Raw genomic sequence first — 24,431 nt, forward strand, 5'->3', positions numbered from 1 at the left:
CTTAAGAGGTGTCTAAGCTTTGATCAAGTCTTACATAATCTTTATGACAATAATGTATTATTAGACACATCATTCTTCCATCCAACATCAATATTGACCCCAACCTAATTTGAAAAAAACCAAAAACCAACTCTATAAACTTAATAAGCTATAAACTTATTAATAAGTAACCCTTAAGAAAATTTGTTATTCACAATAAACATTATTTATCTTTTATAGTGATAGTACAAAGGTTTGATCGGGGGCTTTTCCAAATAACTCAAATGAGTTACAATTTACCATAGTTTAATAAAACCACCTTAGATCCATCTTCAGTAAAGTCTTTCGGTAAAAATCACATTCAAATTGTTCACATGGAGATCAGACTTTAGATCTTAGTCTTGCTGATGAACCACACTGGATCACATGTTTTAATTAATAATTATAATTAATAAATTTATTATTATTATTTATTAAATTAAATTAATTTTTATTTTTAGGTAATTTCATAGAGTGAAAATGTTTAACTAACATAATAGGACAGGACATTACATCTCTTCCATACTAGGTTGGACACTGATAATACAAAGGTTTCATCTCAGGTTATAATTTATTATAGTTTAATAATAAAAAAACATTATTTATATTTTTAATGGTGAAGTTAAGATGGATCTAGGCTAATTTATCTTTTATAGTGATAATATAAAGATTTGATCTCCGAATTACTCAAATGAGTTATGGTTTACCATAATTTAATTAAAAAGTAAAAGGAAAAAAAAAGGAACATTATTTATCTTTTATCCATCTTATGAACTTAAAAACTTTGTTTATTGAGAATCTTGTTGTTGAAAATAAATACTATATATCCATTTTATGAATTTAAAAACTTTGTTTATTGAGAATCTTGTTATTGAAAATAAACACTATTTATCCATTTTTTGAATTTGGGTGATTTTTATTAGTTTAGTCTAATTATTACACGTTTTAACTTTCTTTTCCCCAAATTTTTTAGTTAATTTTATCCAAAATTGTGAAGAGATTTGGGTGTTATCATAAGTTTGACTTGTGTAATTTTAATGTTCCATTTTTTTTTAAGACACAACTTATAGGGAATAGCTCAATTAGTGATTGCTTTTTTAATAAAATGTTATGTTCAACGAGATTACAAATTCAAATCTTTTAGTAAGACAGCCAAAAGAAATAATAATTTTAAAACACTAAATTTATTTATATATTCAAAAATACATTTTAAATAAAAAACACAATTTCCATAAAAATTATATCACCAAATTTAAAAAAAGAAAGAGAGCAATTATTAATCTCCTACATTTTTATCTCCATTTTTTTCCCAAAAAATCTGTTCACATATTATATAATTTGTTTTTATATTATGTCTCTTTACAAATACCTTAAATTATAATGGAATTGTTTATTTAGGAGATTTTTTTGGAGTTTCCGGCAGATTTGAGGTAGTCCCTTGAAAAAAATTGCACTCAAATCTTGATTGCCTTGTTTAAATTAGTTTTTTGACAACATATATGGATCCAATACCTCCCTGGGACATTTGGATTCAATACCTAAAAAACTATTAATGCATATAATTTCAATAAATACCTACCAAATCCTAAACAAATTAAATCTAAAAATAACCCAAAAAGCTTTTCAAAAAATTTCACTTGTTAACCAAAAAAAACCCAACTATAATACATGGTAAACCCGAACTATAATACCCATGTATTATGATAAATTAATCCATGCATGTTTGCCAACATTGCATTATTGCCACTCGTCTGTGCCAGCCGGCTGTTATGGTCAATGTACTTGTAGAGTTCCAGTTCTCGCAACATTCCTGCCTATTGGGCGATCATTAATGGCCGTTTTTATTGACTAATTTATTAGATTTTAATGAAATGCAGTCTTTGCTTATGAAAAAATTCCAACAAAATTATATCGCAACAACAATTCAAAGTCAAACAAGGCAACTCAGTCTTCCACCTCACCCAAGTTTACTTGTGCGGTCGAACGAGGACTCGGATAACTCCTCAAGCCCGTTCGTTGGAAAATCCAAAGTCCCAATCTCCGTGTACTCACGTTTTAGAAAACAGGGCTCTGCTAGAGGAGGGCTCTGCCTCTCATGAAGTCAAATTGTTTGCTGTGATTATTAGCAGTTCTGTTTCAAATTGTTTGTTTGCTGTGATTGTTAGCAGTTCTGTCTCAAATTTTTTCGCAACAAGGCTGTTGGTTTTCAACCCATCTGGGATCAGGTCACAAAGGAGTTGCCAGTGTCACCATATCCACAGGTGGGTAGAAATTTCAGTACTTCCCATCATTTCTCAGGGAAATCTCATAAAATAATGTACATGTTTGGTTTTTCCTGTTTTTCTTGCTGGCTTGCAGAGTAGTGACACGGATCATTATTGGAATGGAGCATCAGAGATTTTAGTGTCATTTTTCTGGCTTTCTGGTTAAGTGCGTTCAATGATTCTTTTTTATTGTTACACACTTTTTCTTGCGGTCTGGTTTCAGCAACAGGGCTTGTGCATAGTGTTCAAGCTTAGTCAAACAACGTATCATTTTTATTTGGAGAATCTTATAAGAGACGTCCTAGATCCTACATGCACATTGCTAAAAGCTTTGTACATTGTTAGACCAGTCTTCTATAGAGAAACTCTTCGAAAGCTTGTAGATATATTGTAATAGGGTCTGAAAGGAGGATCGATAAAGCCAAAAATCTTGCAGAGAGACCTAGCTAGAATGCCAAATCCTTGGAATTTTTGTTATGGCCTTGAATGCTATGATATCATTTGTCATGACCCAGATAAACCCAAAATCGTCCTGGAAACACTTAATACAGTCAATATAGATGGGGATGACGACTCCAAACTATAAGACTGATCGTGAGTTGCACTGCTAGATAAACACAGAAATCTTGCAGGAGAACTAGCTAGAATGCCAAATCCTTGGAATTTTTGTCATGGATTGAATGCTATGACCTAATTTGTTATGAACCAGATAAACCCAAAATAGCCCTGGAAACACTTAATACACTAAATATAGATGGGGATCACAACTCCAAACTATAAGGCTGATCATGAGTTGCACTGCAGCTCCTAAGAAAAAGGAGAATATTTCCGGATAACCTCCAAAACAATAATATCAGATAACCATATGTATTTGTGTGTATGTGAATAACTATAATAATCTCCTACTCAACTCAAGCTACTTTTTATTTGTAGTAGTGATCCTTTATATTGGCAACAGAGTCATAACACTTCCAGTGCCAGGCCGACCTATTATTTCCTTATGCAAGGATCCCTTGTATTGGTTAGAAACTTAGAGGGTTACAACAATTTTTCTGGCTGATAAAACACAATAAATTATAGTAATGATTGTTAGCGACCGACAGTGGTCCAGTTTTGATCCCACGAGATACAGTCTCTTGTTTGGGTGAACAGCTGGTAGGGTCCCAAAATATGGTTATCGGCACTGCTGTAATTCTACGTGAGTGGTTCCATGTGACTTGAACCTTGGTTGAGTGGTTGAAAGTCTTCTTTCTTCTCCTGTCGATAGCGGCAGTTGTAGACAGACAAGTCTGCCTGGTCAACATATGAATAGGTTTGAGTTGAGTGGGCCTCCTGGCAGCTGCCTTTCTTCTCCAATCTTCTGTTTTCTACTTTATTTTACTTTATCAACTTGGACTCTCAGGCTTGGATTTTGATGGTTGCCCACAGTTTCCTATGTGTCTTTGACAAACTTGTTCAGGGTACTTGTTCAGGGATTGCTACCCTTAGCAGGTGAATCAGTTGTTTAATATTCAAGATCTGTTATTATAAAATAATAATCAGAATCTAATTCAAGGTCACAGCCTAGCCAAATGTAAAATTGACGTATGAGACTCCCTTGTTTATAGGATGAAGGACCCCTGCACACAGTGATTTGATTGGTTAGTCTTTGAACTGGGTAATTTCAGATTCAAACCTGTGACCTTCACAGAGGAAACACATATTCTTAACTGTTAAACCCTCCCACCCAGCTAAGTTGTGCATGATACAGGGAAACAGGTATGTGTTTCCAAAACAGAAATGTGCTGCAAACATGACACCTCAAAAATTTGAAAACGGGGAAGCACAATACACACTGTTTACTATTTTATAAATAAGACATTATATTGAAACTTAGAAAGAAAACATTGTAAATAAATGAGCAAAACCATTTAAATGACAATCATAAATGCCAAGCAATTTTCCACCATCACTTATATTGGGATCCTCATTTTTAGTATCACCATTTACATCTACCTCAATCCTCTACGGACATCAGTGTAAGCCACCCAATTTTGATGATTAAGAAACAACTTAGTCCAAGCTTTACATATGGTAGAAAAAACTTAACATGGCTGATTAATGATTTTCACTTGAGTGAAGGGTACATTTTTGCTAAGGCCACAATAGAGAAGTCCAACAATCAATATCACGAACAAGAATGGCTTGTTGCTCTTGATATGCTCTCATACGTGTTAGAATTTAATGAAAATGTTGCAATCCTATCAATCTTGCAGTTCTGAAATTTGTTAAGTCTGTTGACTTTTACATGGAATCTGAAATTCTACTTTCTCCATATAAAATCCGATAAGGTTGGAACCACTCTCAAACATCCTAAAACAATTAATGGTAATATTAAAAATTTAAGTGAAAAGACGGAAAACGAAAGATAAAGGAAATGTCAACTTTGATCGCTAGCATATTTGGTGCAAATTGATAGTGAAACCTTCTTTTAAAGAAAAAAAATCAGTCTTAAAGGCTTCTAGAAGTCTAATTAATTTATAATTAACCTCTAATTAAACATTAAAATGAAAAATTTGGGTCCCAATAATCAAATTAAGTCAAAATCGAACAATTTTTTTTGGAAACATGCTGTACAGACACTGAAATGTATTTCCCACAACTGAAACACATTTCATAGAGATTGAAAAGCGTTTCAAGCACGTTTCAGTCGCGTTTCAGCATTTCAGTATGGAAACACGACTGATACTGGAGGGTGGGGCAGAGCAGGGTGTGCATGTTTCCTGCAACATAGTGATCCAGGTTCAAACATGTGACCTCCCAAGAGGAAACACATGTTCTTAACTGTTAAGTCCAGTCACCCAAAGTACATAGAATAGAATTTATGCCAAATATATACCAGAATCCTCAAATAGGATTTTTGAATTTAAATGAAACCTGAGTATTTGATGTAATTGATGTAATGCAGCAATTGGCAAGTAAGATATTTACAGATTTCATTTTTACTTGATCCTTGTACTCCTTTACTCTGATTTATAATTTCTGGTGGCAATTGTTGCTTTTCACATTCGATGGGTGAAAATACATCTGGTAGTATTTCATGTAAAGCTTTCCAGGCAATTCATCTTCAAATTCCATCTTTGCTTGGCTTGTTCCTTGATTCTTTTTGTCCGATTTCTAATGTGGGTTTAGAATTGGCATGTCAAATTTCATGGTAAAAAGTCTGGGAGTATTTTATGTAAAGCACTGCTTGGCAGGGAATCTATCTTGATATTTGATCTTTGTTTGCAATTGTTATTTGTTATGGTGAAGGTTTGATTTTCTTCTTTGTTTTTCTTCAAAAGTCATCTTGTAGAATGAAATCATTATCTTTGCATTTGAACAAACTCATTTACTGATCTCTCAAAGTATGTTTAACTTTGTGCCTAATGGGCTTCCATGTACTACATCTAAGAAACAGTATGGATTCACATTTTTCTGCAGATCAGCCTGTTTGAGTGAAATACTCGAGAGTTTTATCGGTTAAGAGCTTCTAAATGGCAACAGATCAGAAATCACTAATTTACACATATGAAGCTCCATGGCAAATATATGGCATGAACTGGAGCATTCGCAAGGACAAGAAATTCCGTCTTGCTATTGGCAGTTTTCTAGAGGAATATAACAACAGAGTACAAATAGTTCAATTAGATGAGGAAATGGGCGAATTCAAGAATGATAATAGACTGGCGTTTGATCACCCTTATCCTGCAACAAAGATAATGTTTATTCCAGATAAAGAATGCCTAAAACCAGATCTTATGGCCACTACTGGAGACTATCTTCGAATATGGCAGATTCATGATGGTCGGGTTGAGATGAAAAGCTTATTGAATAATAATAAAAATAGTGAGTTCTCGGCACCATTAACTTCTTTTGATTGGAACGATGCTGAGCCGAGGCAAATTGGAACTTGTAGCATTGATACTACTTGCACCATTTGGGACATTGAGAAGGAGGTGGTCGATACACAACTGATTGCTCATGACAAGGAGGTGTATGATATTGCTTGGGGCGGACCAGGTGTTTTTGCTTCAGTTTCAGCAGATGGGTCTGTCAGAGTTTTTGATTTGAGGGACAAGGAGCATTCTACTATTATTTATGAAAGCTCACAGCCAGAGACTCCATTGTTACGACTGGGGTGGAACAAACGGGACCCAAGATATATGGCTACTATTCTTATGGATAGCTCTAAAGTAGTCGTGTTGGATATCAGATTTCCAACTATACCTGTAGCAGAACTTCAAAGGCATCAGGCAAGTGTTAATGCCATTGCATGGGCTCCTCACAGTCCTTCTCATATTTGCACAGCAGGAGATGACTGTCAGGCTCTGATATGGGAGCTGTCTTCCGTTAGTCAGCCTGTTGAAGGTGGCCTTGACCCCATATTGGCCTACACAGCAGCTGCTGAAATCAACCAATTGCAGTGGTCTTCTACACAGCCAGATTGGGCTGCAATTGCATTTGCCAACAAGCTCCAGATACTGAGGGTTTGAAATGTTTGGTATGCTACTTCCGTTACCAATTGCATGCTTGGAATTCTCTATTTGAGAATTGTATTGTTCTATGCCAACCACATTGGTAAGTGATTTGACAGACCCTTTAAGCACAGGGACATGCTTCTACCTGAAGCTTCTCATCTCATCCCTGTCTAGAGGTATTCATCAAAATATCTGTTTTTCAACTTGCTTGGATTCCCAATATCCTAGGTTAATCAGACTGTGAGAGGTGTATGATGTTTAATTTAATAATCCTAATTATTTCTTCTACCGAGTCCCTATTTTTATGCTAATGTATAATTATGCTGCAATTATTTCGATGATAATTTTTGCATTCACAATATGAACACTTTCACAAAGGGAAGCTAAGCCGCAGGCTGAGATTTAATACTGTTGTAATTCTTTGATGGCAATTTGTGCATTCATGACTTGAACTCTGTCAAACAAGGAAGCCAAGAGCCTGAGCTTGAGACTGAGTTTCAATAAAGGTGGAATCATTCAATCGCCCAAGCTTAAAACTTTCTCGACTGTCCAGATGAAGTGATTCTGTCCCTACTAATGAAATGGTTTCTTTCCCAAATTACTTAAATGATAAATCTAGTTCCCAAGGCATCCTGAAAATACCAACACCTCCTCTCATTACAGTGCAGTCTGCTTGGTTTGGAAGCTACAGAAAGAAGACAAGAGAACATTTCAGGGAAGGTAACAACCAAAATTGCTTATAGATTTTCCTTATGAGCGCGGTAGAAGTTGGTTGAAAAAGAGGAGTGTAGAAGATTGTTTCATTGGCATATTGTCTTCTAGTGGGTAGAGTTTGTACTTTATAAATTTCACAAGTATTAAGGATCAACAATGAAGTAAAGTGGACGCTGAAGGAGTTGGGTGGTGTTAAATTGTTTGTGGTTTGTTTTATGTCTTTTGTACTTTTACAGGCAAGATGCATATGTCCGGATATGAGTATTCTTGTGATTGTTACTACGGCAATAGGGCAATTTGACTGGCTGGAAGGATTTAGAATATATTCATTTACCTTTTTGTTTGTATTTGGGACTTGTCGAATATTGGTTTTGGTGACACCGAGATTACCCAAAATCTCCCTTCTTGGAACCTTACAAAATGGAATCCGTCCACATCATAAAAATGGCTTGCTCTAACTCCAGACTAAATTCGTTTAGACTACATAAACATGGGTCACAAGATCTCTAACATCGCTTCTTCTAAAAGCTCTAGGATGTTAATTTCCATCTTAAAAGATTGGAGGGTCACACGTTCAATTCCACGAGAGGGATTTGTTAACTCACCCATCAGAATCTAGAGAGATCTTCATTTTCCTACAGCCTGCAGTCAATGTGGAAATACAAGAAGAGCAGCAGATATGACGAGTTACCAGTGTTCCATCAATGCCGGAATGTTTCTTGGCAAAAGGGGAGGTCTTGAGAATACTATTTTTGAAGGTTGCATAGAAACTTGTTTATGACCCACCTCCATTGCTCAGCTAGAAGAACATTTACTGCAAAGAGATATCCTAAATATTTGATAATCTACCCTGGTTGGATTGATCTCCATGTTGAAAATAGTAGCGAGTTCTTGACTTGTGCCTTAGTCAAGAAAGATCACGATCAGTCCTTTTAGCACGGATGAGTTCATGTATATGGATGAGTTCGTGGAGCAAGGAAACTCATGCGTGCAGTTGGAGGAACAGTTTAGCGGACTTCTAACAGGCGGTTCATATTTAGAACAGGACGAGTTGGAGAGCTTCAGTCTTGATTGAAGCAAGGACATGTTACACTAGCAGTTGACTCAGTTTACAAGTCAAACTCCACTTGTGTTCTAAATTCGTACTTGCCAGATATAACATGATTGAATTGCTTAAAAGGAGGATGAAGGCACATCTTTGCATCATTATTGTGTGCACGAGTTTGTGTGAGGAGAGCTTCTTGCTAGGAGAGAGTATCAAGGAGGAGCACATACACGGATTTGTTGAGAGAGCTTTCTTCCCAGGATTGCACAAGGAATTAGGAGGAAATTCCCAAAGATAGGAGCCACTATTGCGCTAGGAAATAGGAGATTTCCTGCGCTAGAAAATATGGGCTGGACTGCGCAAGGAGGTAGGAGCTGCAGAAGGTTTCTTGCAGGGAGTTTCAAGCTAAGTATAATCAGTGAGAACAGTTGTGTTTTCTATTGAAATTGATTGCGTTGTAAAGAGATCTATTTGCTAAAGCTATCAATAAAATTCTACATTAAGGAGAGGGTTTTCCCAATTGGGTTTCCCTAGAAAAATTACTGTGTTCCTTTATCTCTGTTTCTATTCCGCTGCTTATCTAGAGTAGAGAAATTCTGTGTCTTGGTGAATCAAAGCTAGTTTCAGCTTGTTCATTCAAGCAGTTGCAGAATTTCAAGCAAAATCTACATGTTATCAGAGCAGAGAACAATGTAAATGTTGGAAAATCAAGGTAAAGGTTGATTCTCCTTACTTGATAATTACTTGTGAACTTTGTTGGCATATTAAATTCTTTGTGTTCTTTTTCTTCATCAAACAATTACCAAAATATAAACATGAAGATCACGAAAAACAATAAGCACAAGATATAGACTCCATGCCAGGGCAAAACCTAACAAATGAGGAAAACCTGAATTATCCTCTTCTTTTAGAATCAGCTCAAATGATATATCAAGACCCAAGACCAAGACAAATACCTCCACAAGTGCCCCAAGTCAGCTTTCCATCCTCTCTAATAATTCATCTTCAATAAGATAGCTAATATGTCACAAGATGCGTTGTCCCACAGTGATCCTTCGTCCTTCATGTAGCTTGTATTTTACAGACTTTGTAGTCCCCCTTGAACTCGCAGATGACAGTCATTAAGTTCCTTCATCAACTCACATATTACAGATATTACAACTCACACTTCTCATATACTAGAATCAGTCTTCAACTTGCATGTCATCATAGAGATAATCTGCTATAACTCGCATAGTTTCACAGAAATCTGGTCCCAGGAGTAGGTCATATATCACAGAGAAATTCGCATCTCATTGCCACAAAGACTCACTCTTCTTGCCACAGAAACTCGCACTTCATAACATAAAATGAACTTCCTCTGTTTTGGTGGAGTATGCATGCTAATATATAGTTGTTCGTCACTATGAAGGGTCACGTCTGTTCAATAGGCTGACCCGACCATCTAGAGGGCCGACTTGGCCTTGTGGAGGACTATTTGACTCTCTTTTACTTAAAGGAAATTCTTTCTTTTTCTTTACAAAGAGTCCAAATGGACTTTGACTCAATTTCAACTCTTTGACTTAACAACTCCTAGAAGAATGAAGAACATGCTTGACTAAAGAAATAATAATATATATATATATTTTACTTTTTATACAAGTACAAAGATAATTATGAAGACTGAACCTAGTTGCTCTTCCAACAGTAAAGACTAACACCAAGGAGATCAAATCTGAGAAGAACAAAGATCAGTTTGTGAAGAGTAGTTCTTTGGACTAGGAGGATGGAATACCAAGGACAGAGAGAAGATAATTGTTTAGACAGAGTATCTAACTTCTCATGGAAGGAAAGGATCACAATAGTGTTGGAGGATAATGGGGTAGGAGTGTTTATCAAGAATCAAATACCACAACCTCAAGATCCCCAACAGTTCGCACAACATAATAAGAATGATATCAGGGCAAAGAGGATTATTCTAGAGGGGGTCAAAGATCATAGTATTCCTCATCTCTATGAGAAGAAGATAATGTATGAGATGTTCAAAGCCATCTTGGATCTGTTTCAGGGTACCGGTGATGCAAGGAGGCTAACTCTCAAGGAGAAGCTAAGGAGCATTAGGATGAGCAAAGGAGAGCCCATCGTCACATATTTTTTGAAGTTCACTCAGGGTCGAAATGAGCTAGGTGGTGTCGGTGTCACTATACCAAAGAGTGGCCTTGTGAGCTTTGCTCTACTAGGACTTCATAAGTCTTGGTATAGTTTCTACAATGTTGTCAGTGGCCGACAGAATTTTCCTAGTTGGGAAAGGTTATGGACTGACTGCGCTCATGAAGAGATTTGGAGAGGGACCCGAGATGGTAGATCAACAAAGACAAAGGATGAGGAGAACTTGCTCTAGCAGGGAAAACCAAGGATAAGAAAGGCAATGGAAAGGTCGATTCCAATCAGAAGGGCGAGGAGAAGAAGAAGGATCTGAGTAAGATTAAGTGCTTACATTGCCATGAGTTTGGGCACTATGCTACTAAGTTTCCTAATCGGAATAAGAGGTCCAGTAAGAATCATGCGACTGCATTAGCTGAGGTAGATGGGTTTGCTTCTTAGTTTGAGAAAGATTTCTCATTGATAACTTACATGGAAAGCTCAGTAGGGAGAAAAATGTGGCATATTGATTTTGGAGCCTCCTTTCACACGACCGGGAACATGGAGTATTTTAGCCAGCTTAAGGAGGATATGCAGTTTCAGATCGAGCTAGGAGATGATGGCAAGTACGCATCTAGGGGAGTTGGTACTATCAGCTTTGAGAGGGAGTTTGGGATCCCTCTCCATCTCAATGATGTCCTCTATGTTCCAGGCTTGAAGAAGAACCTTGTTTCAGTAGCTACCCTTGAGGACAAGGGATATGATGTCATCTTCAATAGAGGTAAGGCATACCTCAAGCACTTAGCTTCTGGAGCAATGAAGTAGATAGGTGTGAGGGTGAGGAAACTTTACAGGTTGTAGGTTGAGACATGTGCAACCTTGAGCAGGAAGGCAGGTGGTGAGCAGAGTAGAGATGTTGTAGAACTTTGGCACATGTGCATGGGACACTTGCATCATGGGGTGTTGAAGATTCTTTAGCAGATAACCACAGGGTTACTAGCATTCAATTTTGATCAGCATGATGTGTGCAAGGGGTGCACACTTGGCAAATATGGCAAAGGCTTCTTTTTAGGGCCGGGGCAGCAAAGCCAAAGGGATTTTGGAGCTGGTGCATTCAGACGTATGCGGGCCCTTCTCTTCTCCATCTCTTATGAGACACAATTATTATGTCACTTTCATAGATGGTTATTCTCATAAAACTTGGAGATTCTTTATGAAGAAGAAGGATGAGGTTTTCTCCAAATTCTTGGAGTACAAGGCCTTGGTAGAAAACCAGTCAGGGAAGAAGATCAAAGCATTGAGTGATAGTGGCGGAGAGTATGTCTCCAATTCCTTCAAGGAACTACGTGCGAATGAGGGCATTATGAGAGAGCTGATAGCACCCCATAACCCTCAACAGATTGGGGTGGTTGAGAGAAAGAACCATAATATTGTTGGAGCAACCAAGGCCATGTTGCATGATTAGGGATTACCTATGTTCTTGTGGGCAGAGGCATGCAACACTGCAGTATTTTGCAAAACAGGAGTCCACACAGGGTTCTTGGACGAGTTACACCAGAGGAGGCTTTCACAGGCAAGAAGCTTGATGTTTCACACTTCTGTATCTTTGGCACAAAAGTTTATTGCCATGTGTCCAAAGATAGCAGGAAGAAGTTGGAGCCCACAGTAGAAAGGGTATTTTCGTGGGATACAATGAGATAGCTCAGATATACAACGTGTATCACCAGGACTCAAGAAGGCAGTTTTGAGGCGGGATGTGAGGTTTGAGGAGTCCTTAGAGCGAGAGTAGGTTGGAGTAGCTGAGATGGAGGAGCTACTCTCTCCCAAGGAGGAGCCTCAACCAGGTGGCAAGAGGGTCGCACAGCAGGATCCACTGCAGAATGCAGAACAAGATGATGAGGAGAAGAGACCAGGACGAAAGCAATCAACTACTCAGTTAGAGACTCCTAGCATAGGAAGGAAGAAAGCCAAGTGGGCCAAGAAGTTGATTCGGGAGGCCCAGGAGCATGTTGAAGCTCCTTGCTCTATGTTCAGGCAGATTAAGCAACCACAAAGGTACATAAGATATATGGCACTGATGACAGGGGTGGTGGACATGGAGCCTTCTAGTTATAAGGAGGCAACTTCTCAGTAGGTTTGGTAGGATGCCACGGTGGAAGAATATTCCTCCATCATGAAGAACGATGTCTGGGATATTTTACCACGACCAAAGGGAAAATTAGTAGTAGGCTCACATTGGGTGTACAAGGTGAAGCATGGAGTAGATGGGAGTGTGGAGAAGTACAAGGCTAGGTTTGTGGCCAAGGGCTTCTCATAGATTGAGGGCATAGACTATGAGGAGACCTTTGCCCCAGTAGCACGATATTCATCCATCAGGACTATTTTGGCACTTGCAACACAGATATGGGTGGAAGATCCACCAAATGGACGTGTAGACAACATTCCTCAATGGAGTGGTTGAAGAGGAGATTTATATGGAGTAGTCAGAGGGGTTCGAGCAGTTCAGCAAAGACAAGCATGTGTGTAGGCTGAAGAGAGCTCTTTATGGGCTCCAACACACTCTGAGAGTATGATACATTCATATTAACAACTACCTTCGAGGATTGGGCTTCATTAAGAGTGAGGTGGATCCTAACCTGTACTACATTGTGGTATGAGGTCTTCCACTCATTCTAGTGCTCTATGTTGATGACCTTATATTAACTAGAGCAGACAACTTGATCCAAGATTGCAAAGAGGACCTTGCAAGGGTGTTTGAGATGAAGGATATGGGGCTTATGCACTATTTCCTTGGATTGGAGGTTTGGTAGGGTGATGGTGAGATCTTTGTAGGACAGGGGAAGTACACTACAGAGATTCTCCAGAGATTTCATGTGCAGGATTGCAGGCCCATGGCACGCCTCTAGTCAGAAACCAGAGGAAGGTGGATGCTAGCAGAGTAGAGTGAGTAGATGCTACATTATACATGGAGCTCATTGGGTCGTTGATGTATTTGGTCAACTCACGACTTGATATTTGTTTTGCAGTGAATCAACTGAGTCGATTTATGATGGAACCGACCAAAGTTCACTGGATTGTTGCGAAGCATGTTTTGAGATATCTCAGAGACACAACAAATTATGGATTATGGTATAGACAAGTTGATGGAGTGAGGCTTTAGGGTTTTGTTACACACCATTTTGTGGGTGATATCCCTAGGAGATTTTTTTTCTCCAAGACGGTCCTTAGCCAACAACCAACAACCCCTTGCAACCACCAGCTAGCTCATTGTGCCATTTCAATGCCACCTGAGCCAACCATGTGCTCCCTCGCCCATTTGCCATGATTGTATGTTTGAAGGTGGGCCTCCCGAACCTAAAGGTTTGCCTTGTCATTTGGTAATTGAGTATCGTAGTTTGCTTATCATGGACACTTCTAGGCATGGATTAATGGAGGGATTCAGTGGAAAGAATGGGCTCGGTCTGTGCCCTTGTCTCCTAGCCCCCTTTTGGATATTGACCTTGCATCCTAATCTAGTGGAATCTCTTTTACTAACCATTTGGCTTTAGGGATGACATTTCATGGGAAACTACGATTTTGGTTGCGTGGTCTCGCTCCCTTATCCACTTACATTACCCTCTTTCCACTCATTATTACCCCATTCATCATTTCTCCCATCTGGGTCCACATTCCTCCACTAGGTCCACATAGGGTTAGCTTGCACCTTCCCTTTGCCCACACCTTGGGTCATGGCCTGGAATGAAGCCCGGAGGTTGATGCAGCTAAAAAGAAAGATAAAAGCATATATGGCCACATTCAATAGGAAAATGTACCACAAAATGCAAAAGATGGTCGGGACAAACACATTTAGCACGTGGGCAAAAGCCAATACATGAGCTCTACCCCATCCTCATGGCCATCGCCTTGGTTCCTACAAGTTTTATGAACCTCCTTCATCATATAGGAACCCATGATTGTCCCAACCCCTGGTGGGCAATGAACCGCCCTACTTTTAAAGGGGGTATTCATTGCTATATCTTATACATCATGCTCTTACCCCTTGAGGCTTGAGCAGTTAATCAAAGAAAATCATAAAAGGCAAAAGGAATGTAAAGATGGGTGGAAAAATCAAGGCCGAGGCACCTCATGTACTACAATTGCTCTCTCCTATACATTATAAACCCAAGTGTGGGCTTCCCTCTTATTAGCTACCCTTGTACGCTAGCATTTGACACAAGGCTGCCCCTTCTCATCCCTTACTTCATTCACCTATTTGTCACATGCCACCATCTTTTGAAGGATGTACCTTGAATATATTATCCCCTTTAGAAGTAGAAACCACCTAATAGGATTCTTGGTTAACCCCATTTGGAGTTTAGGAGACATTGGCACATCTTGAAGCCCATTATGGAAGGGCAAGCCATTATGAAGTCCCCACCTGTGGTCCATGATTGCTAAGCTCATTTACTCGATTTGTCTAACGATTTGTTGTACTGGAAGGCTAGGGGACACATTGGACCTTATGCAGGATTGCAGATGGTCTCCATCTTGGGTTTAGTCTCCCTATACGGGGTCCTAATCCTCCATAGGGCTACATTGGCACATGTAGGGTGTGCGTTGAGAGCCATGGGCCTCCACAACAGTAGATAACACTCCATGGATCCCCACAACCATTCAGAGATTGCTCATGGCTCACTTATTGGACGAGGAAGATGAACCTGATCCATCATGCCCATCTGGCCCTAGATTTGCACCATACACTTGGCAGATGATCCAGAACTTGCACGATGATGTGGCATCACCTACACCATCATCCTAGCCCTCCTAGGTGATCTACAGGTATCTTCGATTTGTTTGGAGACCCATGAAGACACTTGTGTGCCCCCACATGTCATTTCGAGCACCACAGGTTATTACAAGGGGTCACCCCCTTGTCCACTGCTTTTGAGGGTCCTACTCTTCATTATGGCACCCATGGACCTCATTAGGCCTCTATGACATGCATAGATTATTATTTGACCTCTTGAGAGGCTTATTCTTTCATTTATGAGCTAGTTTGCTTGTCACCAAAAGTTGGATTGTTAGAAGATTATTTTATTTTTGGGGCTTATGTAGGCCAAGGAGGCTAATTCAAACTCCTCATTAGTGTATAAATACAAGTGAGATGAGTTTATTATCTCATCAACACTTTGGATTGGATCTTTTCTCTCTCTTGAGAATTTCACACTTTTTCTAGAGGATGAATTGGAGCTTTATGGATGAATTTTGATGTGTGGATATTGGTCTATCTTATCTTGGAGCTTCTCTTTTGTCAATTGTGGATGGTTGGATATATTCTGTTACATGTAAGTACGTGCTTTTAATGTTATTCTTGTTTTATTTTTTCATATACATTGGACTGGGGTTTTCGCTATTTCTAGAGTTAATTGCTGCATGCATTTATTGCTTTAAATTATGGAATTTTGTCTCTATTATAGCATCTCTCAATGGATGGGCCATGTAATATGAATGAAATCTCCTAGGGGTAATTCTATCAACGAATTGACCTTGATAAGCCATCTCCTTTGCACATCAAAGTGTAAAAGTTGCAAGATTGCTTCTCTTTGACCTAGAAGGCTAGGGAAGTGGTCTTGAGGCCTCCTTGACTGGGAATCAAAGATCCTCACTCATATTCATCATAGAATCCATTTTTCCAAGACTAAGGCACTGATCTACCAAGAGGTGGTCACCTAAAATCATATCTTTTCACCTTTTCCCAGGTCTAGCCAAGTTGGGGCACCCAGGGCATCAATTTCCTGACAAGCTAGCCCTTCAAAATGTTTGATCTCCTTGGGTCTCTTGCGTTGGTGTTTCCTTAAGGTCTCCTCCAATTTTGAAGCCATTCCGATAGTAGAGTTGGGAGAAAAGCCAAGCCCTAGCTCCGGGATCAAACTTTGCCTTAGCATCCTCAAGGTTAGCACCTCATAGGATCAAATCAACACTTTCAAATGAAAATCCTCTCTTTGATTCTTTCCCCACCTTGTCTAGCATAAGCACATCATTGGTTGCCATACTCATTCCTCCTATCCTAGACCAGATCCACTTGGTCCCATGTGGTCTCGCTCCTTTGAAAAGACAATTCTTCAAGAACTATCCGGGATACCAATCACAATAAGGATTCTAGGGATCGGGAAGTTCCTTCATAAGTCATATCTCATAAACCTAACCCTTAAATCCTCCCTTCCTTTCCCTAGAAGACATTGTACCTTGCTTAGAAAGCAAGCAAGCCTTTTCTTTCTAAGTCTTCCAAGAAAGGGATTATTAGGGTCACCCCCACCATCTCATTGACTTATCCTTCATCGGTGACTCCATAATATACCGGGTCTCCTCCCATCGGTGAAAGTCTGTAAATAGAAGGGAGCCTTAGCTGAGGTGATAGTGGGCTAAGGCTCCATTTGTTTCCCTTGACCTAGCATTTTCCCTTTAAGGATCCCCTTTAGGTCCCTTGCTAGTTTGAGCGGTAACACACTTCACAAATGCGGATTGGGCAGGGAGCTCCACAGATCAGAAGAGTACTTCAGGTGGCACCTTCAACATTGGGTCAAAATCTGTTTCCTGGTTCAACAAGTAGAGATCAGTTGCACTCAGTTTAGCAAAGGCCAAGTACATGGCTGCCAGTTTGGCAACATGTGAGGCTATTTGGATAAGGAAGTTGCTTGTGGGACTTTTTAGACGGGGGATGGAGCTTATTGAGTCTGTGATACATTGTGATAATCAGAGTTGCATCAAGCTCTCTGAGAACCCAGTGTTTCATGATCGCTTAAAGCATATCGATATCAGGTATCATCATGTCGGAGATTGTGTGCAGAAAGGGATAGTGAAGCTACCATACATTCAAACAGAGGAGAAGATAATATATATCTTGACCAAGACATTGACAAGAAGCAATTTTGTCCATTTCAGAGATAAGTTGGGAGTTGTACAAAATCCCTTCCTCGCTAAGAGGAAGTGTTGAAAATAATAGCGAGAGAAGGTCTTCTTGACTTGTGCCTTAGTCAAGAAAGATCACGATCAATTCTCCTTTTAGCATGGATGAGTTCGTGTACATGGATGAGTTCATGGAGCAAGGAAACTCATGTATGGAGTTGGAGGAACAATTTAGCGGACTTCTAACAGGAAGTTCATATTTAGAACAAGACGAGTTGGAGAGCTTCAGTCTTGATTGAAGCAAGGACGTGTTACACTAGTAGTTGGCTCAGTTAACAAGTCAAACTCCACTTGTGTTCTAAATTCATACTTTCCAGATATAGCATGATCGAATTGCTTAAAAGGAAGACGAAGGGACATCTTTGCATCATTAGTGTTTGTGTGAGGAGAACTTGCTAGGAGAGCGTATCAAGGAGGAGCCCATATGCAGGTTTGTTGAGAGAGCTTTCTTGCCAGGATTGTGCTAGGAATTAGGAGGAAATTCCTAAAGAATAGGAGCCACTATTGCACTAGGAAATAGAATATTTCCTGTGCTAGAAAATAGGGGCTGGACTGCACAAGGAAGTAGGAGTTGGAGAGGGTTTCTTGCAAGGAGTTTCAAGCTAAGTATAAGTGGTGAGAACGGTTGTGTTTTCTATTGAAACAAATTGCCTTGTAAAGAGATCTATTTGCTCAAACTATCAATAAAATTCTACAGCAAGGAGAGGGTTTTCCCAGTTGGGTTTCCCTAGAAAAATTATTGTGTTTATTGTGTGACTGTGTTTATCTCTGTTTCTATTTCGCCGCCTATTTAGAGTAGAGAAATTCTGTGTCTTGGTGAACCAAAGTTAGTTTCAAATTGTTCATTCAAGCAGTTTCAGAATTTCAAGCAAAATCTACATTCCATTTCTGTCATAGCTAATTAAGATAAATTGGACAAGTTCCCACATCCTTGTTTTGTAAAGAATCGAAATTTGAATTTATGTCCTAAAACAGGATGTAAATTTATTGCTTCTTGTCACATTGTTTTAATGGTCTAGAGCAAAGAAATCTCTAAATAGTGTTATCATCTATGTATGCACAGGGCTTCGAGGGCTAGAGTCAGCTGAGGATGATCTCATTCTCTGATGGACTTATCTACATATCTTGATGCATTATCTTTCATATAAAGTCATTGTTGAGGCATATTTCACATTGCCGTGGCAAAGTAGCATAGCAAAGTTGTATGTTTGGCATGAGGAGGACATCCTAGGCACATTGTTCAAGGTCAAGGAACCTACTTGAAGAGAGTGCTCCACTTTCTAAAGAAGCTTTGTGATTGCACATTCTCAAGGGCACACCGTTTAAAAAGCATGTTGATAATATCTTGATTGGTCAAAGGGTCAAAAGGAGAAAGGCACAATAGAAGAGGAGTGTTCCACTTTCTTTGGGATTTTTATTGATTTTTTTTAGATGAAGTTGCTAGAAGATCTCTCTTGAAGAACACCTTGCCTTGAAGATAATTTTAGAACCTATTTCATGATGGATCCATAACCTTCCATAGTGTTCCCTATGATATTTTATGGGAAAGTTTATCAAATAAGTTTCTAGAAGAAGCACCCCTTATAGATGTTCTAGAAGTCACTTTTGTTCATACACAGGGAGGGCACCCCATGTAGAAGTATCTAGAAGCTCTTCTAGAAGCATCCTACTTTGAAGTCTCTTGAAGAGGGTGCCCCAGGAGTTTCTAGAGAATTCTATAGGATGTAAATTGAACTATAAAAAGGAGTCACATCCTCGTTTGCAAGGTGTTTTTTCGTGGTGGAGAAATACCCTAGGCTATTGGGCTGAAAGTTGAAGATATATTTGCAAGATTTGGAGCTTATTGTGGATATATTTAGTGCTGTCCTCTTGCATTGTAAGTCTCTAGAAGAGGGCACCCCAGGAGTTTATAGAGACTTCTATGGGCTGTAAATCAAACTATAAAAAGGAGTCACATCCTCATTTGCAAGGTGTGTTTTCATGGTGGAGAAATACCCTAGGCTATTGGGCTGAAAGTTGAAGATATCTTTGCAAGATTAGAGCTTATTGTGAACATATTTAGGGCTTTCTTCTTGTAATGTAAGGATGCTTGCTGGGAAATATTTCTACTGTTAAAGGGTTTGTTAACCAGCATAGGAGGCATGAAAGTGTGACCTGTCATCCTCTTAAGGCTTATTAATATTGGATCTGGATTGTGATATGTATGGGGACTTTTATGCAATAGAATATTGTTTTTTTAGTTCATATATTTAGCTTTGATATAATAACTTGAGGTAAGTTCTTAATGGAAGTGCTATGGTATCAATTTGAGCTCTGTACATTGGCTATACGTGTAATTTGCAGATCTATTATAACTGAAAATACTGCTGTTATGTCATTTTTATTGGTTTAATGTGTTCCAAAATCAAGTGTCCAACTAAATTAAGTGTTTTTGACTCCGTAGCCCAGATGAGGTACTCTTTTATTTTAAATTCACCATCATATGTATATTGAATACTTCAAATTTTCTGTATTGTGAACTCTGATATTTATTATTTGGTTGTAAGGGCAAACTCACAATTCTACTAGGGAAACCTCCCTTGTGCTGGAAAAGAAACTAGCTTGGTGATTGGACTTATCTTTTGTGCAGATCTTGAAAATAACAGGTAGCATGGCTAGTTGGAACATAAAAAAACTTGTGAAAACTAAGAATGGTCATCAAAGTTGTCATTAGTTTTCTACTCTATTTATGGATATGGCAATGTTGTCCTTTGCGAAACCATGCAATATTTTTAAGTGGATGGCCTTAAACTTTTACTAGTTAGTGATGGATGTTGTCGAAATCTGTGTTTAATCTTATCTCAAGTGCATGTTTTCTGGTGCATAATTTTTTGGATGAGCAGGCATACACTTGATTACAAATTATCACGTCTTTTAAAGCTTTAAATGTATATTTCACATAGTCATGTAAAGCCCTTTATGAGCTTTTTAGCGTTCAGATCTTTTCAAGTCAAAATCCACATATCTTTAAGACCCTCGGGGTTGAACCATGTGTTGATCTTGAAGGCACTCATTAATAACCCTAGATGTACGATGGAGCAGAATTACAATTGACTTGCCTGGTTAGCTACAAAGAACAGGAACTCCTAGATGAAGGGAAAAATATAAAACTGTCGAAGGATCTACCTATGAGTACCAGCTATGTACTAGTTACAGTCAAATGTTTGTTTCTATTCAGTTAGAAAGAGCGGAAGTGAAAGGTCAAATAATGTGAATACTCGGAGTTGCTGGTGGTAACAATAAGATTATGCGTGACAAAATTTGACCAATTAAAAATAAGGAGGTAAATCTATTGAAGAAAGGTTGTCAAGTTTTAACGTGGACAAAACCTTGCCGCATATTTTTAGCTATTTTATGATACATATTGCATGGTAAAGTGTGATTAATAAAAGCCTCCAGTTTATTGTAGACAAACATTTCTTCTTCTGCTGCTTTTGGTAGTTGAAAAAGGGCTTGTTACTGAGCCATATTCACCATGATTGCAGAAATCCAAAGACAGACATATTCTTATGATGCTTGTTACCTCTTTGTTATTTTATAGGCCTTTCCATTATTCACTAGCAATGTTGTTCAAGTCTGGCATTTAACATATCTTAATGAGATTTTTTTGGTTCAGTGCCTTGAAAATTTCTTGGGGCACTCGGATTGTGTAAATTACACTGCTCAAACCTGTAATTCAAACAAATCCCGGCTGGATTTTAGGCAAAATTGACCGAGAGGGGGGAAAGATCAAACAGTTAGACTCTGTGTGTGTATGTTTCTTCCCTTTTATCTTGACTTAGTGAACCTCAGGGATTGGATGCAACTCTATGCTTATTTGGGAGTCGGGACCCGTCTTCTCACAGTTCCCTGTATGTTTTGCATTTCCGGTTTACTATGATTTAGCTAACCAATGATAATAACAATTTTGTACCCAAACAACATCCATTTCAATAGATTAAATGCTACTCGCAGAAAAATAGAAGACCAGACTTTGCTTATAAACCTGTCAAAGGATCCACCTATGACTACCAGCTACGTACTAGTTATAATCAAATGTTTGTTTCTATGCAATTAGAAAGAGCGGAAGTGAAAGGTCAAATAATGTGAATACTCAGAGTTGCTGGTGGTAACAATAAAAATGCGTGACAAAATTTGACCAATGAAAAACAAGAGGTAAATCTATACAAGAAAGGTTGTTAAGCTTTAACATGGACAAAACCTTGTCACATTTTTAGCTATATTTATGGTAAATGTTGGATAGTAAAGTGTGATTAGTAAAAATCCCCAGCTTGTTGTAGACAAACATTTCTTCTTCTGCTGTTTTTGGTAGTTGAAAAAGGGCTTGTTACTGAGCCATATTCATCATGATTGCAGAAATCCAAAGGCAGACATATTCCTGTGATGCTTGTTACTTTTTTGTTATTTTATAGGCCTTTCCGTTGTTCACTAGCGATGTTGTTCAAGTATGGCATTTATCAATTATGTTTTTTTTGGTGCAGTCTAACTGTTCGATGGTTTTGCCTTTTTCACCAGAATTTGGTGATATAATTCCTCCTGAGATTGCAATTTTCCGTTATTTGAATTGTATTTTTGAATTTATAAATGGATTCAATGCCTTGAAAAATCCCCGGGGCACTCAGATTGGGTAAATCACACTGCTCAAACCTGTAATTCAAACAAATCCCAGCTGGATTTTGTGCGGAACTGACCAAAATGGGGAAACATCAAACGGCGGTTAGACTCTGTGTGTTTGTCTATGTTGCTTCCTTCTTGATTTTGAACTAGTGAAACTCAAGGATTGAATGCAACTCTACGCTTATTTGGGACATGTCTTCTCACAGTGCCCTGTTAAGTTTGCATTTGCAGTTTATTGTGATTTAGCTAATCAATGATAATAACAATTTTGTATCCAAGCAACATCCATTTCAATAGACTAAATGTTATTCACAGAAAAATATAAGACCAGACTTTGCTTATGGCCACTGGCTAATGTGTTAATCAATAATTAAATGTTTGTGGTGATTAAATAGTTATGGAAGAATGGAAGGGTTAGGAGGTGAGAATAATCATAATCGTTGGTACAAGGGGAATTACAGAGATGTAGATAAATTTACAGGGGAAAATTTACTGAGATTTAGATATACAGCAAGATGTCAATCTATATAAAAATGCTAATACATCTACAAAACATTTACAGTTACGTCTATTTTTTTAAATAAGTTGGACAATGAAGTGTGGCATGGGAGGCCCACTGGGTGACCCCTGGAAATATTAAATAGCATTCAAAATCTTAAGAAAATGTTAAAGGGGCATCATTTGATAGAGGCTAAGGACTTTTTTAATCACGAGGAAACCAATTGCTTTGACTTTTGGGGAGGAATCATAGACTTCAACAAGAAATTAGACACGGCCCTCTCTGTAAAGAATCCCGGGAAACTTTCTAGTTAAGAGTTCTATGGGAAGGACGAACACAATTTTCACAATAAAGGTATTTTTTCCAGATATTTATAAAGGTGTATATTCTATGTAGTGAAGATTGTAGGTTTTCACAGTAAAGGAATTTTATCATTACATGTATACACCCATGCGGTGAAGATTTTAGGTCCATTCTAAATATCCATTGTGAACTTATTCTCCACCAAAGGATTGTACTGTGATTTTGAAGGATTTTTCATAAAGTTTTGTTAACTCAAGTCCTAATAATTAATTGGATTAAATGGAATAGTCCAAGCCTCTTTATCTATAACTTTTAAAATTGAATTAGGAATTATAATTCAAGATTAATATAGAAATTCCTTCAATGTTATGTCTAAAAAATGTATAAAGTAATGTAGTATCATACAACAATCATCTAAAGTTTTGTTCACTTGTTTCTTCAAGGAGCCAAGCTTCTAGTGAGCTAGTGTTATACGGGATTTACGATTGTGGACAAAGGTATTTCCCCTAGGTCGGTGACTAATCTAGAACAACAGAGAGATAAGAAACACAATGCTTTTCCTTAAAGTAAATAGATGATGGAGTGAGGCCTACCTAGAATCCTTCGCACACTTCGCTCATTTTTTAGCTTGGAAGTTCCAATTCCAGCTTTGATTGCCAAAATTAGGACCTGCACAGTTAAATAACACAAGCCAAGAAACTACAAGATCTATGCAGTATCATCTAAGTACTTCATTCAATAGATCAACATGGTATTAAAATAAGTGAAATAATAATATCACATATAGAAAAATAATGAATTCTTTGCATTAATATAAATGGAAGGAGATTACAACCATAAGTAGCAGTTGATATTGTAGAAGAGCTCCTCCAAGTTGTTGACTTGTCATTTCCTTGTCACAATGTGCACCTCTAATCACCCTAAATGCATGAGATGATGACCACTCACTACAGCATAAGGGCATAATCACTCTCTAAAAGCCAACCCCCAACCACATAGAAGGTTCAGAATATATAAAGAAGTATGGTAAGTTGGGAGTAATTATCCAATTACCAATCTAGGCAAAGAGATCCACCTTTGATGGAGGGATAGGATCAAAAGAAAGTGGTGAAAAATCCAATGTAGGGAAGGCTAGGATCCGAATGTTTTATCCAAGGTAAGTAGTTGAAACAACTTTTGGAAGCTCCTAGAAGGGGAAACATCTGGAACCCTGATCATTCTCCTTGATTTCTAGATCCAATGCAAGTGCAAAGGGGAGCTTCCTGCTGGTGACCAACGCAGGCCATAGTGGAACAACATGTTGGCGAGCACACCCCAGTAGGTTTACAGGGAGTGTTGGTCCTCAAACTGGCTCAAATGAAGCAGTT

At 38.4% G+C, this 24,431-nt stretch overlaps 1 pseudogene across 1 annotated transcript; it reads left to right on the forward strand.

The window, feature by feature from the left end:
* The first annotated feature begins 1,971 nt into the window (after nt 1-1,971).
* LOC149163901 (WD repeat-containing protein LWD1 pseudogene) lies at nt 1,972-7,069 on the forward strand (annotated as a pseudogene). The gene is made up of 2 exons (XR_016260650.1): nt 1,972-2,279; nt 5,745-7,069. The product of XR_016260650.1 is annotated as a WD repeat-containing protein LWD1 pseudogene (transcript).
* The last annotated feature ends 17,362 nt before the right edge of the window (nt 7,070-24,431 follow it).

Source organism: Pinus tabuliformis, chromosome 5_1, assembly GCF_031772625.1.
Source record: "Pinus tabuliformis cultivar Carrire ecotype Pingquan chromosome 5_1, CPIR1, whole genome shotgun sequence".
Taxonomy (NCBI): domain Eukaryota; kingdom Viridiplantae; phylum Streptophyta; class Pinopsida; order Pinales; family Pinaceae; genus Pinus; species Pinus tabuliformis.